The sequence below is a fragment of the Pipistrellus kuhlii genome, unplaced genomic scaffold (assembly GCF_014108245.1).
Source record: "Pipistrellus kuhlii isolate mPipKuh1 unplaced genomic scaffold, mPipKuh1.p scaffold_m20_p_3, whole genome shotgun sequence".
NCBI lineage: Eukaryota > Metazoa > Chordata > Mammalia > Chiroptera > Vespertilionidae > Pipistrellus > Pipistrellus kuhlii.
The window spans coordinates 16,446,247-16,461,580 of NW_023425529.1; the positions used below are offsets into that span (position 1 = coordinate 16,446,247).

Here is a 15,334-nt window from a genome sequence, read left to right on the forward strand (position 1 = left end):
TTTATGGTTTATCAGGACAGACATGTTTAACAACCATATGCACTTTCCACACTTGTGTACTATAAAAAGTATGGGGGTGGTACTATGTCATTTTTGGTATTTTATTGTAAATGACATGGGAGGATTTTTGTAGTTTTTTCCAATGCTTAGGGCTTTTAAAGGTTTCATTAGGCTCTGCCTGATTTTCTCAGGACTGAATGAAGAGCCAAATCAACATGAGTCACTATTGTGGGGAAAAATTAGAAAAAATAAACAAATATTTATATTTGAAAATAAATGTTCATGGCCACATTAGATACTACACTTGATCTTAGCCCAAAGGCCGAGAAGCGATGGCCACATTAGAATTAAAAAAAAGATCCAAAAGAGAACTTGTTCTGTAAATTTCTAGACAGTGATATATTATTTAGTTATTTATATTTATGGTATAGTTTTCAAGGCCAATAAATACTAACAATATAATGAGAAAAGGTTAAACCACAGGTTATCCCTAGGAAAAAAATTGCACAGAAAAGAGAATAAAGAAATATTCCAATATGCTCAAAATATGAAGAATAAGTGATTTCCCCTTTTTTGCTATATTCCGTGTTTTTTTTTTTTTTTTTTTTTTTTTTTTTTTTTTTTTTTTTTTTTGTGCATGTGTAATACTTTCAGAGGAAAGAAAATAAAACACCATGAGGAGGAGGGTATCTGTGGCCACCACCTGGGTGATCTCAGAGGAGTGGGCGGGATGAAGCCCCAGGCCTGGGAGTGGGCTGGGCAGGCTGAGGCAGCAGTTTTGATAGTGTGGAGATTTACTAGGAAGAATGAAGAAAGTGGCGAGTAAACGGCTTGAAAGCTTAGCTAACTTCTGGTTTAAATGAAGTCTCCAGGTCTGTCTGCCTCATTTGTGTTTGGTGGCATGATGACATCCAAGAGGATACTTTTCTTGCATAGGGAGTGCCAGGTGCCCCTTGAACCCAAATCAAATTCAGTCAGTATTGAGTCCCTGTCAGGCATCAGGGATACAATTCGCAAGGCAGACAAGATCTCTGCTTTTGTGGCTTACGTACTAGGGGGAGAGACAGAATAAGCAAGTATATACGAACATTCCAGTTACTCGTGTTTTGAAAACATCAAAATGGCACATTGCACGGGAGAGTAAAGGGGAAGACAACATTAGATAAAGTGGTCAGGAAAAGGTCATGAGATGACCTGAGTGAAAGGGAGGAGCCAGCTATGGGAGTTCCAGTGCCAGTTTCCAGTGGGAAGACTGATGTGAGGTTAAAAGCTCTGCAAGCCCACGGGAAGAAGGCTGGGGTGGAGAGGAATAGCAGGAGAGAGGGTCGACAGGTGGTCAGGAGACATGGCAGGGAAGCTCTTTTTCCATTATGGTAAAGAGTATGAATTTTATTCCAAGTTCCACAAAAATCACTGGAGAGTTTTGAGCAGAAAAGTGATGTGTGATTTAGTTGCTGCAGCGTAAAGAATGGGTCAGGGAGGGTGTGGAGGCTGGGTTGGAACTGAAGCAGGCGGGCCAGCTTGGAAGTTCCTTGAGTAGTCAGCCAGGTAAAGGGTTTTAGTGGCTTAGTGTAGCGTGGACATGGAGTGGAGAGGATGGATGGAGAGTATGGAGCCAGAGAAAGGTTGGACAAATTCAATACATATACATATCTACAACAATAAAAGCGTAATAAGCTAATTAGACTGAACATCCTCCTGGACAACCTTCCGGAAGAAGATCCTGTCCTGGGTGCCAGAGGAAAGCCAACGCTGGCAGCCGGGGGAAGGAAGGCCTCCTCTTGCACGAATTTCGTGCATTGGGCCTCTAGTACACACACACACACACACACACACACACACACACACACCCCACACGTTTCACTGTTGGAACTTGCTGCTGGATTGAATGCAGAGGTAAGGGAAAGAAATGAAGGATAACTCCTGGCCTGAGCAACTGCAAGAATGATATTGCCCTCAACTGAGAGGGAAAAATAGTGGATGGAGCAGGTTTAGGAAGGAAAAAGAAGTTCTATACTGAATACGTTACATCGGAGGTAGAGATCTCCAAGTATAGATTTTAAGTAGATCATTAAGTCTTGGGGATAAGTCGGCTATCTAGATTAAGTTGAGCGTCCTTTATATCAGTGATATTTAAAGCCCTGAGACTGGATATGTTTACCTAAAGAGAGAATGTAAATAAAGAAGAGGGTTTAAGGCTGCAAAATTGGATTACCAGGCATTTGTTCCTGTATGATACAAATCTGTAAAGAGTAACCTTTTTTTTCTTTTTTTTTTCTTTTTAATCTGAGTTGCATATCTTCTGCAACTTTGAGAAACAATTTAACTCCCCTACCCTCCCTCCCAAGTTTTTCCTATTTACAGGAAGTAATGTAACTGGCAGATGTCTGAGTGCTCAATTCAATATGACTAGACCATTCTCCCTCTACAGGTAAACTGATAGGAGGTGAAATGATGGAGAAAGACTGTGTGGTTTGTTGTGAAGACAATTTGTTTGATAGGACGTCTTTATAGCCCCAACCTCAGGTTGCCGATGGGCCATTTTCACAATACTGTCAAGCCTACCAGACGAGGATGTAAGCATGCCAAGGCACCCTCTTGTCTAAATAGCACATCTACGGATATTGTCTCCTTGAGGCTCCTCTACATTTACTTAAAACATTAAACAAATAATTATTTTAAAATTTTAAATTAAAAATACATTCAGAGCAGCTTTAGGTTTGCAACAAAATTGAGAGGGAGATACAGAGATTTCCCATATGCCCATGAAACAAAGGGTACTTTTCTCGAGTGCTCTGGTAATGGACAGACACTGAAGGGTATAATTTCTGTTGATGATACAAACTCACCAGAGAAATGTGTCATCTTAAAATTTTACTTAGGTCCTAGCCCATTTGGCTCAGTGGATAGTCAAAGCTACATACCTTGGTTGCAAGCTCCATCCCTGACCTGGTTGGATGAGTGCAGGAGGCAACCAATTGATGTGTTTCTCACATCAATGTTTCTGTGTCCCTCCCTCCCTTCCACACACACTCTCTCTCTCTCTCTCTCTCAAAAAAAAAAAAAAAAAAAAAATCAATGAAAAAATATCCTTGGGTGAGGATTAACACCAAAAAAATTTTACTTAGATTGTGTCCATGGGTGCCTTTGTAGTCTGCATAATGTGTACTCATGACTAAGGTTAAAACCATTTTATAAAGACATTAATTTAAATAATTTCATTTAAATATTAATGAGATAAAATTATTTAAAGACTCATGTATAATACATACATTTATATGCCCTTAAATAATGGCAAAGGTAATAACTTATTTTATTTCTAAGGCAAGTATTCAGTGGAAACTACACAACTGTGTTTTTTTTTTAAATTTTTTATTCAATCTGCCTATTTTTTTTCTCCAGAAATTTACAGCCTCTGCAGACACTGCTTCTGACTCAAAAGGCTGGAGTCCTTTGGGATCCTGACATCACCTTGGGTTCCCTTACTCACCACGGTTCAGTGCTCTTAAGCTTTCATATAGGAAAACAAAGCCTCACTTGTTCAAAAAAGAGATGAAAGTTTGGTCACATTAGACATTACATGACAGCCTTATATTTTAATGAAAAGAAAAGAAATAGATGATCCAGGGGGTAAAAACCTACCCACAATTTCTGGATAAAACACACTGCCTGTCCTTGGGTTTCTAGCAAATCACACATTTATTCAACCCTTTAGGCCAACGGGTCTCTTGTTTTGAGGAAGGGCTGCCACCTAGGGCCATACCTTTTCCCCCCTCCAAGCTCTACTCTAATCAAAATTTTCTAGCAATCTGGAAACATCCCCTAATCCCTGCTAAATCTTAAATGTCACAAAGAAAGAAACCGTCGCAAGTTGGGTTAATATCTAACTTGATATATTTTAAAGTCATTTTGAAAAATTCCAAGGATACAGAGGGTAAACGGCTTTTCCTCTAAGTTTGACTACATAGGCTTCATCAGTTCAAAAAAGTTAATGTGCTGATTCCATAACAACATCTGGCAGCCACTGCTATGCAGCTAAAACGACTACTACCACAGTTATATATTTGAACTTATCTTACTTTCTGATGGTTCTCAAAGCCAAGGCTATTCTAAGTGTTTGGATCACATTAAAACCAAGCACAAACTTGGAGAGGTGAATTTGCTCTTTACTCTTTCTTAATTTAATCAACCAGCTCAAGGCACTGGTTTCTTTTTTTTTTTTTTAAGTGAGAATGAATTGCTCTCAATCTCTTTGTTTTGATAAGTGATCCAAAAGAAGAAGAAAACATATTCAGATGGTTCAGTAGGAGGAAGAAAAAACAACTATTTGGGAATACAAACCATTTGCTCGGGCAACGTTAGGTCAACAGCAGATGGCGCCAAAGGACCTTAATAGCAACCAACAGTTTTGCTTGTCATCTCCATTGTTAGTCTGTTTCCCACCCCATTTACCCAAGATTGCTCAGGAGTGGTGATTGAGTGCATATACTCAGGAGTCAGAGTAGCTGGCTTCATAACGCCATATTTGCTAGTTGGGTGACCGTGGATGAGTTATTCAACTTGATTTTCCTCTTTGTAGAATAGGAATGCTTAAAAAAAAAAAAATCTCACAGGATTGTTGTGAAGAGTAGGTGAATTATTACATACGAGACGACCAGGGCACAAAAATTCATGCACTTAGGGGTGTGTGGGTGGGGAGTCACTCAGCTCAGCCTGCGCCCTCTCGGAGGGGAGGGGGGAAGGGGATGTCCACCTGCTGCAGTCAGACATCTTTAGCACTGCTGAGGAGATAGGAGAGGCTCCCTCCACTGCCACTGTACTGGCCAGCCATGAGCTGGCTTCTGGCAGAGCCGTGCTCCCCCTGTGGAAGCGCACTGACTACCAGGGGGAAGCTCCTGCGTTGAGCATCTGCCCCCTGGTGGTCAGTGCGCATCATAGCGACTAGTCATTCCTGGTAGTTCCTGGGTAAATTTGCATATTACCCTTTTATTATATAGGACTAGAGGCCTGATGCATGGGTTTGTGTATCGGTGGGCTTGTTTGGCCTGGCCTGCACCCTCTTATAAATCTGGGACCCTTGGGGGATCTCAGACTGTTGGTTTCAGCTTGATCCCACAGGCCAGCCTGAGGGACTGCACTACAGCATCCTTCAAGGTCAGGTCAAGAGGCTCTTCTTTCGAATGTGAAAGACTAATCAAGCTGTCTTCTTAAGTAAAACAACTCTTTCTGTACCTCATCTCCATCCTTACGTCATATGGACAGGGTTGCAGTGATTTCTCATTTCTTCCTGTTATATTCCTGTGTGGTTTTAGTTGAAAAGCAGCCAAATGATACATACATACATAAATATCCTGATTACTCTTTAAAAAATATATATATTTTATTGATTTTTTACAGAGAGGAAGGGAGAGAGATAGAGAGCCAGAAACATCGATGAGAGAGAAACATCGACCAGCTGCCTCTTGCACACCCCTCACTGGAGATGTGCCCGCAACCAATGTACATGCCCTTGACCGGAATCGAATCTGGGATCCTTCAGTCCGCGGACTGACGCTCTACCACTGAGCCAAACCGGCTTTCGGCTCCTGATTCCTCTTGTCGGGTCTGATTAAGACTTAATAAGAGGCCACATGGTCTCCACCTGTTGTTAGTATGTTGTGGTTTGTCTTGTGTATCTCTGGAGACAGAGATTTGTAGAATTTGTTATATATTTGTTGGTGATAAGCTGCTTCTGTTGTGAAAATTAAAATGGCTTTATTAATTGCTGAAATCCTTTGACACTAAAATATCAGTTATCTACATAATGTCCTCAAAATAGTTCTTACTTAAGATAATTTCTCTTAAGTGTCTAGCCCAGTGCAATTTTTTTTTGTTCAATAAATATAAGTTGAGCATCTGTTAAGTTGTAGACATTGGAAGTACAGAGCCATTTTCTTCATAATCCAGTTTAGGAGATTAAGTGGTATATAAAAAAAATGAGCTAAAAATGTCCGACATCAAAGTTTTGAATTAACCATTCAAAGATGAAATGAAATGTTCACCCACAAACATGTTACTGCATTAGCTTGGGTAATGTAGCAGATGTAGCCTTTACAGTGAGAAGGGAAGAAAAAAAAATCAGAAGGAAGTATGGAAGACCAAGAGGTAAACTGGGATATAAAGGTAAGGGAGACCAAATGTGACTGGTTACACTAAATGCATGCCTAGGTCATCCTTTGGGAATGGGTGGCTGGGCTCCAGCAGGCATATCCTATGTTCTAGGGTCTGGGTGAGTGGCTTCTAGTGATGGTGTAGAGCCCAGAACTGGGTAAGAATCATAAATCTGTGCCACAGAGGGAGGATAGCATCCTGACTAAGTGATCCAGGCGATCCTGACCCTAGCTCCAGCACCTGAGTTTGAATTCTGGTTCTGATATTTAGAATCAGTTGTTATCATTAATTTGTTAAGATTACAGAGATAGAAGAAGACAGGGTTCTTGTAGTGCTATGGGGCTTAGACATGAGTAAGCAGTTCTAGAACATTAATAGTTTTAGATGCATTTTTTAACTGTTTTTTTTTTTTTTTCTCTTTCCTTTAATTGATCCAAGTCTCAAGGAGAAAGAATGGGCATGGCAGGAACTGAGAACTTGCATCTGCTGACATGGGTCCTTTTAGTGGGGAATGTGACAGGCGATGGAATGACTCACAGCTGCCCTCAGCGTTTGTCCTGCTGAAAACTTCAGGTGTCAGATGGGGCTCTGAACTCTGGAGGGACCTTTGGAGATGGGGGTGTCAGAGAATGTTTCCTTCCCATATCTGTGTGCTTAAATGTTGAGGACCAAGGTGAGGGAACCACAGGGCTGGCTTGTGTGCACTGCAGAGATGCATTATGGAAACACTGAGCTTGTGGAGGCATGAGGAATGGGGTGGAAGCATGAGTTAATAACCTCAAATTTTGAGGTGGGACCCTGCCTTGCTACCCTTACTTCCCTTCTCACCCTCTATCCTATCCCAGGGCTTCTTTCTGGAGAGCATCTGGAAGCTTCCCTGATCAATGGAACCAGAATAAGGCACAGTGGCCAAATGGGGCATATGCCTTTCTGCATTGGGCTTTCCCCTCAACCCACCCGGGCTTTCATTCTTGCCAGCACATTTCCTCTTGGCCTTAGATCTGAGAAGGCAATGATTTTAGGTAGTGTCTGTCCCCTTCTCTTTTCTGTTTCACATGCCTCTCCTTTGCCACCCTCTAGCAAAAGACTTTATCTTTTCCCTTTCTGTTTGGGCAGTTCCATAAAATTATATTTTGCATCTTCCTTACCTATAGTGTATAATATAATTGTGTTCTGAGTCCTACCAAACCATATTCTTAGTATATAAAGGGGAACAATTTGAAGTTTAGAAAACCTTAGTCTTTCAAAATTATTTTATTATTGGGACCCAAAAAGCCTATTTTGAAAGGCCAGAGTTGAATGTCAACTCCTTTTTCTTTATTTCCTGTAATAACAATCTCTTTATTCCCTAAAGCATCATGCAATGCAATAAAGAAAAAGGAATCTAGGATATTTAAAAAGACCATTATATAGCTGTTGTATCTATATATTTGTTTGTCTATTCATATCTATTACCGTCACCACCATCATCAACTGATGATCCCACCTACCTAATCTGTTTCTTTAGTGTTTATATTTCTGCTTTCATTAATTTCTTTCATAGTTAAAACAATGACGCTCTAATATATTACTCAATGGACCATTTTAGGATATTTAAATATGAAATAGATATTAATTGTAATTAAAAAACATACAAGTAAAAAAATTTGACTTGGCTACTTTAGCTTCCAGGAATTTGTCATTCTCAGTTCTGCCATCTTGTGGCAATCCTATAAACTGCACACTGGTAACCTGGAATTTCTGATCCCAGACACGCAGCTCCCAGGTACAAGATGATCCTGTCACGTGTTAGACAAGTCTACTGGTGTAATAAGTGGATTACAGTTTGACCCTGAAATATCTTTGTAAAAATTATTGATTTAAATATTTGGAATTTATATATATATATATATATATATATATATATATATATATAATTTTTTATTTTTATATTTTTATTTTTTATTGATTTTTTACAGAGAGGAAGGGAGAGAGATAGAGAGCTAGAAACGTCGATGAGAGAGAAACATCATGAGACCGGTTTGGCTCGATGGATAGACCGTTGGCCTGCGGACTCAAAGGTCCCGGGTTCGATTCCGGTCAAGGGCATGCACACTGGTTGCGGGCACATCCCCAGGAGGGGGTGTGCAGGAGGCCAGCTGATGGATGTTTCTCTCTCATCAATGTTTCTAACTCTCTATCCCTCTCTCTTCCTCTCTGTGAAAAGTCAATAAAATATATCCAAAGAGAAACATCGACCAGCTGCCTCTTGCACACCCCCTACTGGGGATGTGCCCACAACCAAGGTACATGCCCTGACTGAAATCGAACCTGAGACCTTTTAGTCCGCAGACCGACGCTCTACCGCTGAGCCAAACCGGTTTCGGCTATATTTTTTAATTCCAAATATTTAAATTATTAATTTTTACAAAGACATTTCAGGGTCACACTGTAATCCACCAGTGGACTTGTCTAACGCGTGACAGGATCAGCTTGTACCTGGGTGCTGCGTGTCTGAGATCAGAAAATTTATCTCTCTAATCCTAGTTTTCTATTCACCTGACTTTTTGTTCTTACTATTAGATGTTTCTTCTTTCTTTGCAGCCACAACGTGTGATATTGAAGATCTAGGCCTAATTAAGCAAAAACCATTTTTATTTGGCCCATGGGATGTTCGAACTGTCCCAGAAACAGCGACTGACCCACCAGCTGTGCTGAACCAGCCATTGAGCCAGACCTGTGTGGTGAAGAGAAGAGAGCCACTTTTTAAAAAATTTTTTTTAAAGTGTAGATTTACTGTATCAGCTTTGGGGAAAGAGTAACACCTGACGTCAGAAAACTTTGTATCTCATATAAGGAGATATTTAAGATTCAGCATCTAATTGGTGTTTGAACTTCAGAAAATTTCCTTTTATGTAGTCTGTGATGGCAGTGAGGATGTTAAGCAGGGTTTCTACTGGCTTCCGGAAAATGGCGAGGTCAGGGGAGGGACCATGGGATGTTGGCTCCAGGGTGTGTCTGGCCTATCTCACCCAGTCCCACCCTGCCAGCCACCTTCTAATTAATTTCCTTTCACTGTGCAGGAATCCATGCACCTGGCCACTAGTGTTGAATAAAAGTGGTGAGAATGGGCATCCTTGTTGTGTTTTTGATCATGGAGGAACAGCTTTCAATTTTTCACTGCTGAGTATAATGTTAATAGTGGGGTTGTTGTATATGACTTCTCTTATGCTGAGGTATGTTATTCTACATCTATTTTGTTGAGGGTTTTAATAATAATGTTTGTTGTATTTTGTCAAATGCTTTTTCTGCCTGTATTGAGATGATCACATAATTTTTATCTTTTGTTCTATTAATGTGATGTATCATAGTTATTTATGAATATTGAAAAATTTAAATTCAGCTCACTATTGAAAAATCCTTGCATCCACGGATAAATCCCACTTGGTCATGGTGCATAATCCTTTCTAAGGTATTTCAAAATTCAGCTTACTATTGTTTTGTTGAGGAGTTTTGCATCTATATTCACCAGGAATATTGATCTATAGTTTTCAAGTAGTGTCCTTACCTGGCTTCAGTATTAGGGGATTACTGGGCTCATAAAATGAGTTCGGTAGGATTCCTTTCTCTTCAGTTTTTTGCTTTTTTTTTTTTGAAAAGTTTGAGAGAAATTAGCACTTTTTTTCTACTTTAACTGTTTGGCAGAATTTTCTAGGAAAACCGTCTGGTCCTGGGGTTTTCTGTGTTGGGAAGGATTTTTTTTTTTTTAAATAATATATTTTATTGATTTTTTTACAGAGAGGAAAGGAGAGGGGTAGAAAGTTAGAAACATCGATGAGCGAGAAACATCAATCAGCTGCCTCTTGCACACCCCCCCACTGGGGATGTGCCCACAACCAATGTACATGCCCCGGACCAGAATCGAACCCAGGACTCTTCAGTCTGCAGGCCGACGCTCTATCCACTGAGCCAAACCGGTTTCAGCTGTGTTGGGAAGTTTTTGATTACTGATTCAATCTCTTTACTTGTTACTGGTCTGTTCAGATTTTCTGTTTCTTTCTCATTCATTATTTGTAGGTTGTATGTTTCTAGGAAATTGACACTTTCTTCTATGTTTTCCAATTTATTGGCACATAATTTTCATAGTAGTCTCTCATGACCCTAAATATTTCTGTAGCATCAGTTATAATGTTTATTCACTCATTTCTAATTTTCTTCATCTTCTTTCTTTTTTCTTGGTTAGTCTAGCTCAAGGTTTGTCAATTTTGTTTTTATTAAAAAAAATTAGCTCCTAGTTTCATTGACTTTCTATGGTTTTCTTTTGTCTCTATTTCATTTCTTTCTGCTCTGATTTTTGTTATTTCCTTCTGCTAACTTTGGGCATAGTTTGCTTTTTTCCTTTCTAACTCTTTGAGGTTTAATGTTAGGTTGCTTTTTGATTTTTTTTTTAATTTTATTAATGCATGGATTTATTACTATAAACTTTTCTATCAGCACTGCTTTGGCAGCATCCTATAGGTTTTGGTATGTAGTATTTCCATATACATTTGCTTTAAGATATTTTTAAACTTTCCTTTTGATTTCTTTTTTGACTTATGTGTTGTTTAGGAATGTATTGTTTAATTTCCATATATTGTAGTTTTCTACCTTTACTCTTGTTGACTTCTAGTTTCATACCACTATTATTGAAAATGATATCTTGGTATGATTTCAAATTCTTTACATTGCTAAGATGTTTTTTTGTGTCCTGTCACATGATCTTTTCTTGGTAATGTTCCATGTACACTTTAGAAGAATGAACATTCTGCTGCTATTTGATGGAATATTCTATAATGTCTGTTAGATCTGTTTAGTCTAATGCAGCAATTTTCAACCTTTTTCATCTCATGGCACACATAAACTGATTACTAAAATTTTGTAGCACACCAAAAATATATATTTTTTGCCAACCTGACAAAAAAATAGGTATAATTTTGATTCATTCATACACAAATGCCTATTGTGTTGGCTGTTGTAATTTTTAAGTTTGATAATATAAGAAAAAAGAGGTTTGTGCCCCTGACTAAATAGTCAGGTATTGCATGTTTTAAAAATATTCTTGTGGTATAGCAGTTGAAAATCGCTGGTCTAATGTATAGTTTAAGTCCAAAATTTCCATGTTGATTTTTCTGTCTAGATCTATTCACTGCTGAAAGAGAAAAATTAAGTTCTTCTACTATTATTGTAATTTGTCCATTTTCTCCTTCAGACCAGTTATTATTTGCTTAATATATTTAGTTTCTCCAATGTTAGGTGCGTATATCTTTACAATTGCTACATCTTTTTAATAAACTGATTGCTGAGGGGGCTGCAGATCAGGCCCAGATAGAGGCCCAAAGAGAGAGGCAGGGTCTGATCCACAGCCTTTGTGGCAGCTGTTGATCAGCAGTTGTCTCTCTCTTTCTCTCCAAGCTTTGCCAGAAGCCACTACTCTGTTTCTGTCCGGGCCTCGAGGGGGGCTGCTGATCAGCCCCACCTCTCTGATCAGGCCTGGAGATAGGCCCAGAGACACTGACTAGCATAGAAACTGACCAATCAGAGCCAAATCTGGGTGAACTGTGAGGAGCCAATGGCTGCTTAGGAGGTGGAGGTTTTGATGATGACTGGCATAGAAACCAACCAATCAGAACCAAATTGGCCTGCAGAACAGGGCAGTCGGGGGTGAGATCAGGCCAGCAGGGGAGGGCTTTTGGGAGAAAGATGAGGCCAGCAGGGGAGGGCAGTTGGGGTGAGATCAGGCTGGCAGGAGAGGGCAGTTAGGGGCAATCAGGCAGGCAGGCAGAGAGATTAGGGGTGATCAGGCAGGCACACAAAGGGGTTTTGGCAATTGGGCAGGCAGGCAGAGATAGTTAGGGATGATCAGGCAGGCAGGCAGGTGAGCCATTAGGAGCTAGAGGTCCCAGATTGTGAAGGGGTCCTTAATTAGAGAGGGTACAGGCTGGGCTGAGGGGAACTTCCCCCTCCATGCACAGTTTATCAATAAGCTTGCTGTTCTCAAATCTTCACCTCAGAGCCTATTTCCTGGAAGACTAAACTTGTAACAACTGTGTGAAAAAAAAGCCAACCACTCTATTTAAAATGTTAGTCCTTGGTCCTTATTTTGATATGACATATGAAGCCCTGGAGAGTTCAGCTCAGGGTTTACTACTCTGTGCATTTCTATAACTCTAATGAATGATGTTGATACCCTGATGTGTGAGTCACTGTTGATCACAGACACCCAGTACCAGTTCTATTGGGAATAATAATAATTAAAAAAAGCATGAGACACAGTTTGTTTTGATTATACAACACACTATGCTTTCCAGGGTGTGTTCACAGAAACTGGCGAATACCCGAAAGTGTGATTTCTCTCCTTTGTACTTTCTATCACAATGTGCATGTCTCTGTACTGGCTGCCTGGGGAAACTGTGTTTGGTCTGGGGAATGGCAGAATCTGGCTGGTGGAGGTGCTGTACAGGGGCAGGGAGCCTCCTCACTCTGTAGACAACAAGGGTGAAGAGGATACTGGAGTGAGATGCCCTGCTGAGTGGAGAGGCCTGGGCTTTGGATTACAATTCTGTAAAGGAGAATTAGTTTTGATAGCTTTGAAGATGAGGTATGTACTAAGTTGAAGAGTGTCCCTACAAAATTCATGTCCATCCAAAACTTCAGAATGTGACCTTATTTGGAAATACGGTCTTTGTAGATGCAATCAAGTTAAGACAGATTCTGCTGGATTAGAGTGGTCCCTAATCCAATATCTACTGTTCTTGTAAGAAAAGGGACATTTAGACATAGACACAGAGAGAAGACCATGTGAGAATGAGAGACACCCAAGGAGAATGCCATGTGATGATGGAGGCAGAGATTAGAGTGATACATTTATAAGCTAAGACACACCAGGAATTGCCAATGAGCACAGGAAACTAGGAAGAGGCAAGGAAGGAGTTTTCCTGAAGCCTCCAGAGAGAGCATGGGCCTATTGACACCTTGGATTCTAGCCTCCAGAACCACGAGAGAACAAGTTTCTGATTTGAGTGACTCAGTTTGTGGCAACTTGTTATGGCAGCCATGGGAAACAGGGTAAGAATGTAAAAATGTTCTTTCCAAAGTACTTCCATGACCTGTACGTGTTCTTACATTAGGCGAGTCTGTGGCCTGAACTGATGGGTTTCCCCAGGCACTTTGGATGAGGGGGACTCAAGGCATCCCAAGAATACAAGGTGAATGTGTCTGATGTTCTGGTAATGGTTGGACAACTCTATTTTCTTTTTTGCTGTTGAGACAATAGGGGAAGTTTGCCTTCCATTTTAAGTAGATACAGTGATCTCTTCATTCTGCTCCATGTGTCAGGAGAGATAGTCTCAGATTCTCTCTGGTGCATGCATTTCACACAGGACTGAATGTGCCCCGAGGGACTCTTGACTTTTCAGAAAAGGATAAGAAGTCTCTACTCAGGCGGGCTTTTCTTTCCTTGGGTTCAGTTGGGGCAGAAAAAGTGGGGAACTAGATCACTTGCTATGGGTATTATTCCCTTTGGGGATATTCTCATCCTGACCAAGAGTCCTCTGATCTTCCCCCAGCTCTGGTGTGGATAAGCTCTAGCTCTGAGAAGGGGGCTAGATATGATGCTTCTGAACCTCAAATCTGTGGCAGTTGTGAAATTTCCTGATATTCCTTAGAATTCTCTTCTGTAACTTTTCTGGGTAGTATAGATGGTACTGAGCTTCAGAAGGGAGAGGGGCTGGGCCAGTTCCTGCTAAGCTCTCACAATCTCCCATTGTGCCTGAAACTGTGACTTCACTATCCTGAGCATCCAACAGGTGACAGGAAAGGGCAGGATTCCTCCATGTCCTTTCCCATCCAGAGGATATGTTTTCTTTCAAGACCCCTTCAGGCTCAAATCCTGGCACTAGGATTTTATTTATGACAGCTATCTTTGGTTTCATCGTGGGGCCCTGCCTGCTTCTTTTTCTCATGTTCTTGGCAATTCAGCAGTGCAGAAAGAAAATAAAGTGTCAAGGTAGGATCTATCAATAGAAAAATGATGAGGATGAGGAGAGCTTGTGGGCAGTGGATGAGAAGGGCCCCATTGTAATGTGGAATGTTGAATCTGCATCTTGTCCTTAGTACATTTCTGGAAAATGATACCAATACTTCTATGGACTCTTAAGTCTCAGGGACTTTGGATCAGGAGTGCCTACGAAACGTGGTACCATACATGACAGCAGCAACTTCAGCACCAGGGGCGGGGACACAGGACTGGGTCAGAAATTCTGGGTACATCCTTGAAGGGATAGAAGCTCTGAGGAGCCGAGTGCAGCTCCAGAGACCTCAAAGGTGGTTCTTGCTAAAGGTGTTTCAAGATATGAGTGTCTGATTCAGAGCTTTTGTGTCTATCGTGTCTTCATGTAACTATTTATGTGAGGTTGCGTGTGAGGACATCAATGATGACCAGGACACTGGAGAAGAGAGACAGAATCAGGTGGATGCCCTCCGCCAACCCTCACATGTTCTTCTGACCATAACCGTCATCTGCGGTGATTTGCAGCATCTGCTGGCACAGCATCTTCACACAGCATTCCTGTGTCCCACCTCAGAACCATCTCTTTCTGCAGATAATAGCATGTCTCTCTGATCCCCAGGGGGTATTGAATCTTCTCTTTAGAAAGAAAATATTTCAAGTCTGAGATTTTGTTCTGAAGGCTTATCTAGTTTTCACATGTGAAAATTTCCCTTTTCATGTCTGTTCTTAGAATTTTTCCGCCCTAAAAAACCTATTAGATACTTCTGTGGCCAAGCTGCCACTGTGTGCCAAGGAGTGTGAAGACAAAGTTGGTTTTGGACATATTTTGGGCAATGTAGGCCAATCTGCTCTTGGCACCCGGGATGAGGGGAAGAAGGTCTTGTGTGAAGGAAACAATGAAGGAAGTAGAGAGCTTTGGGAAACTGCAACCTCAGTCCTTTGAAAAGGAGGGTCTGGTTTTCTGAAGACCATCCTCTGAGAACCGAAGGACCATTTCTCCAGTGACTGCCTCATGACCTCAGAGAGGAAGAAACAGTCTGAGTTCTTCATGTGTATAGTTGCTCTAATAGTTTCAGATATGTGTTCATGTAGAGATAATATGACGGTATTTCTCAAACCAAGGTATCTGGTTTAACAAAAACAAAAACAAAACAAACA

The 15,334-nt window shown here is 40.7% G+C and overlaps 1 long non-coding RNA gene and 1 pseudogene across 1 annotated transcript; one reads left to right on the forward strand and one right to left on the reverse strand.

Annotated features, from left to right (window-relative positions):
• Positions 1-177: 177 nt before the first annotated feature.
• LOC118730924 lies at positions 178-334 on the reverse strand (annotated as a pseudogene).
• Positions 335-628: 294 nt separating this feature from the next.
• On the forward strand, positions 629-4,591 carry LOC118728607. Its single transcript, XR_004990938.2, has 2 exons — positions 629-2,576; positions 3,403-4,591. It is a non-coding gene; the product is annotated as an uncharacterized LOC118728607 (long non-coding RNA).
• The last annotated feature ends 10,743 nt before the right edge of the window (positions 4,592-15,334 follow it).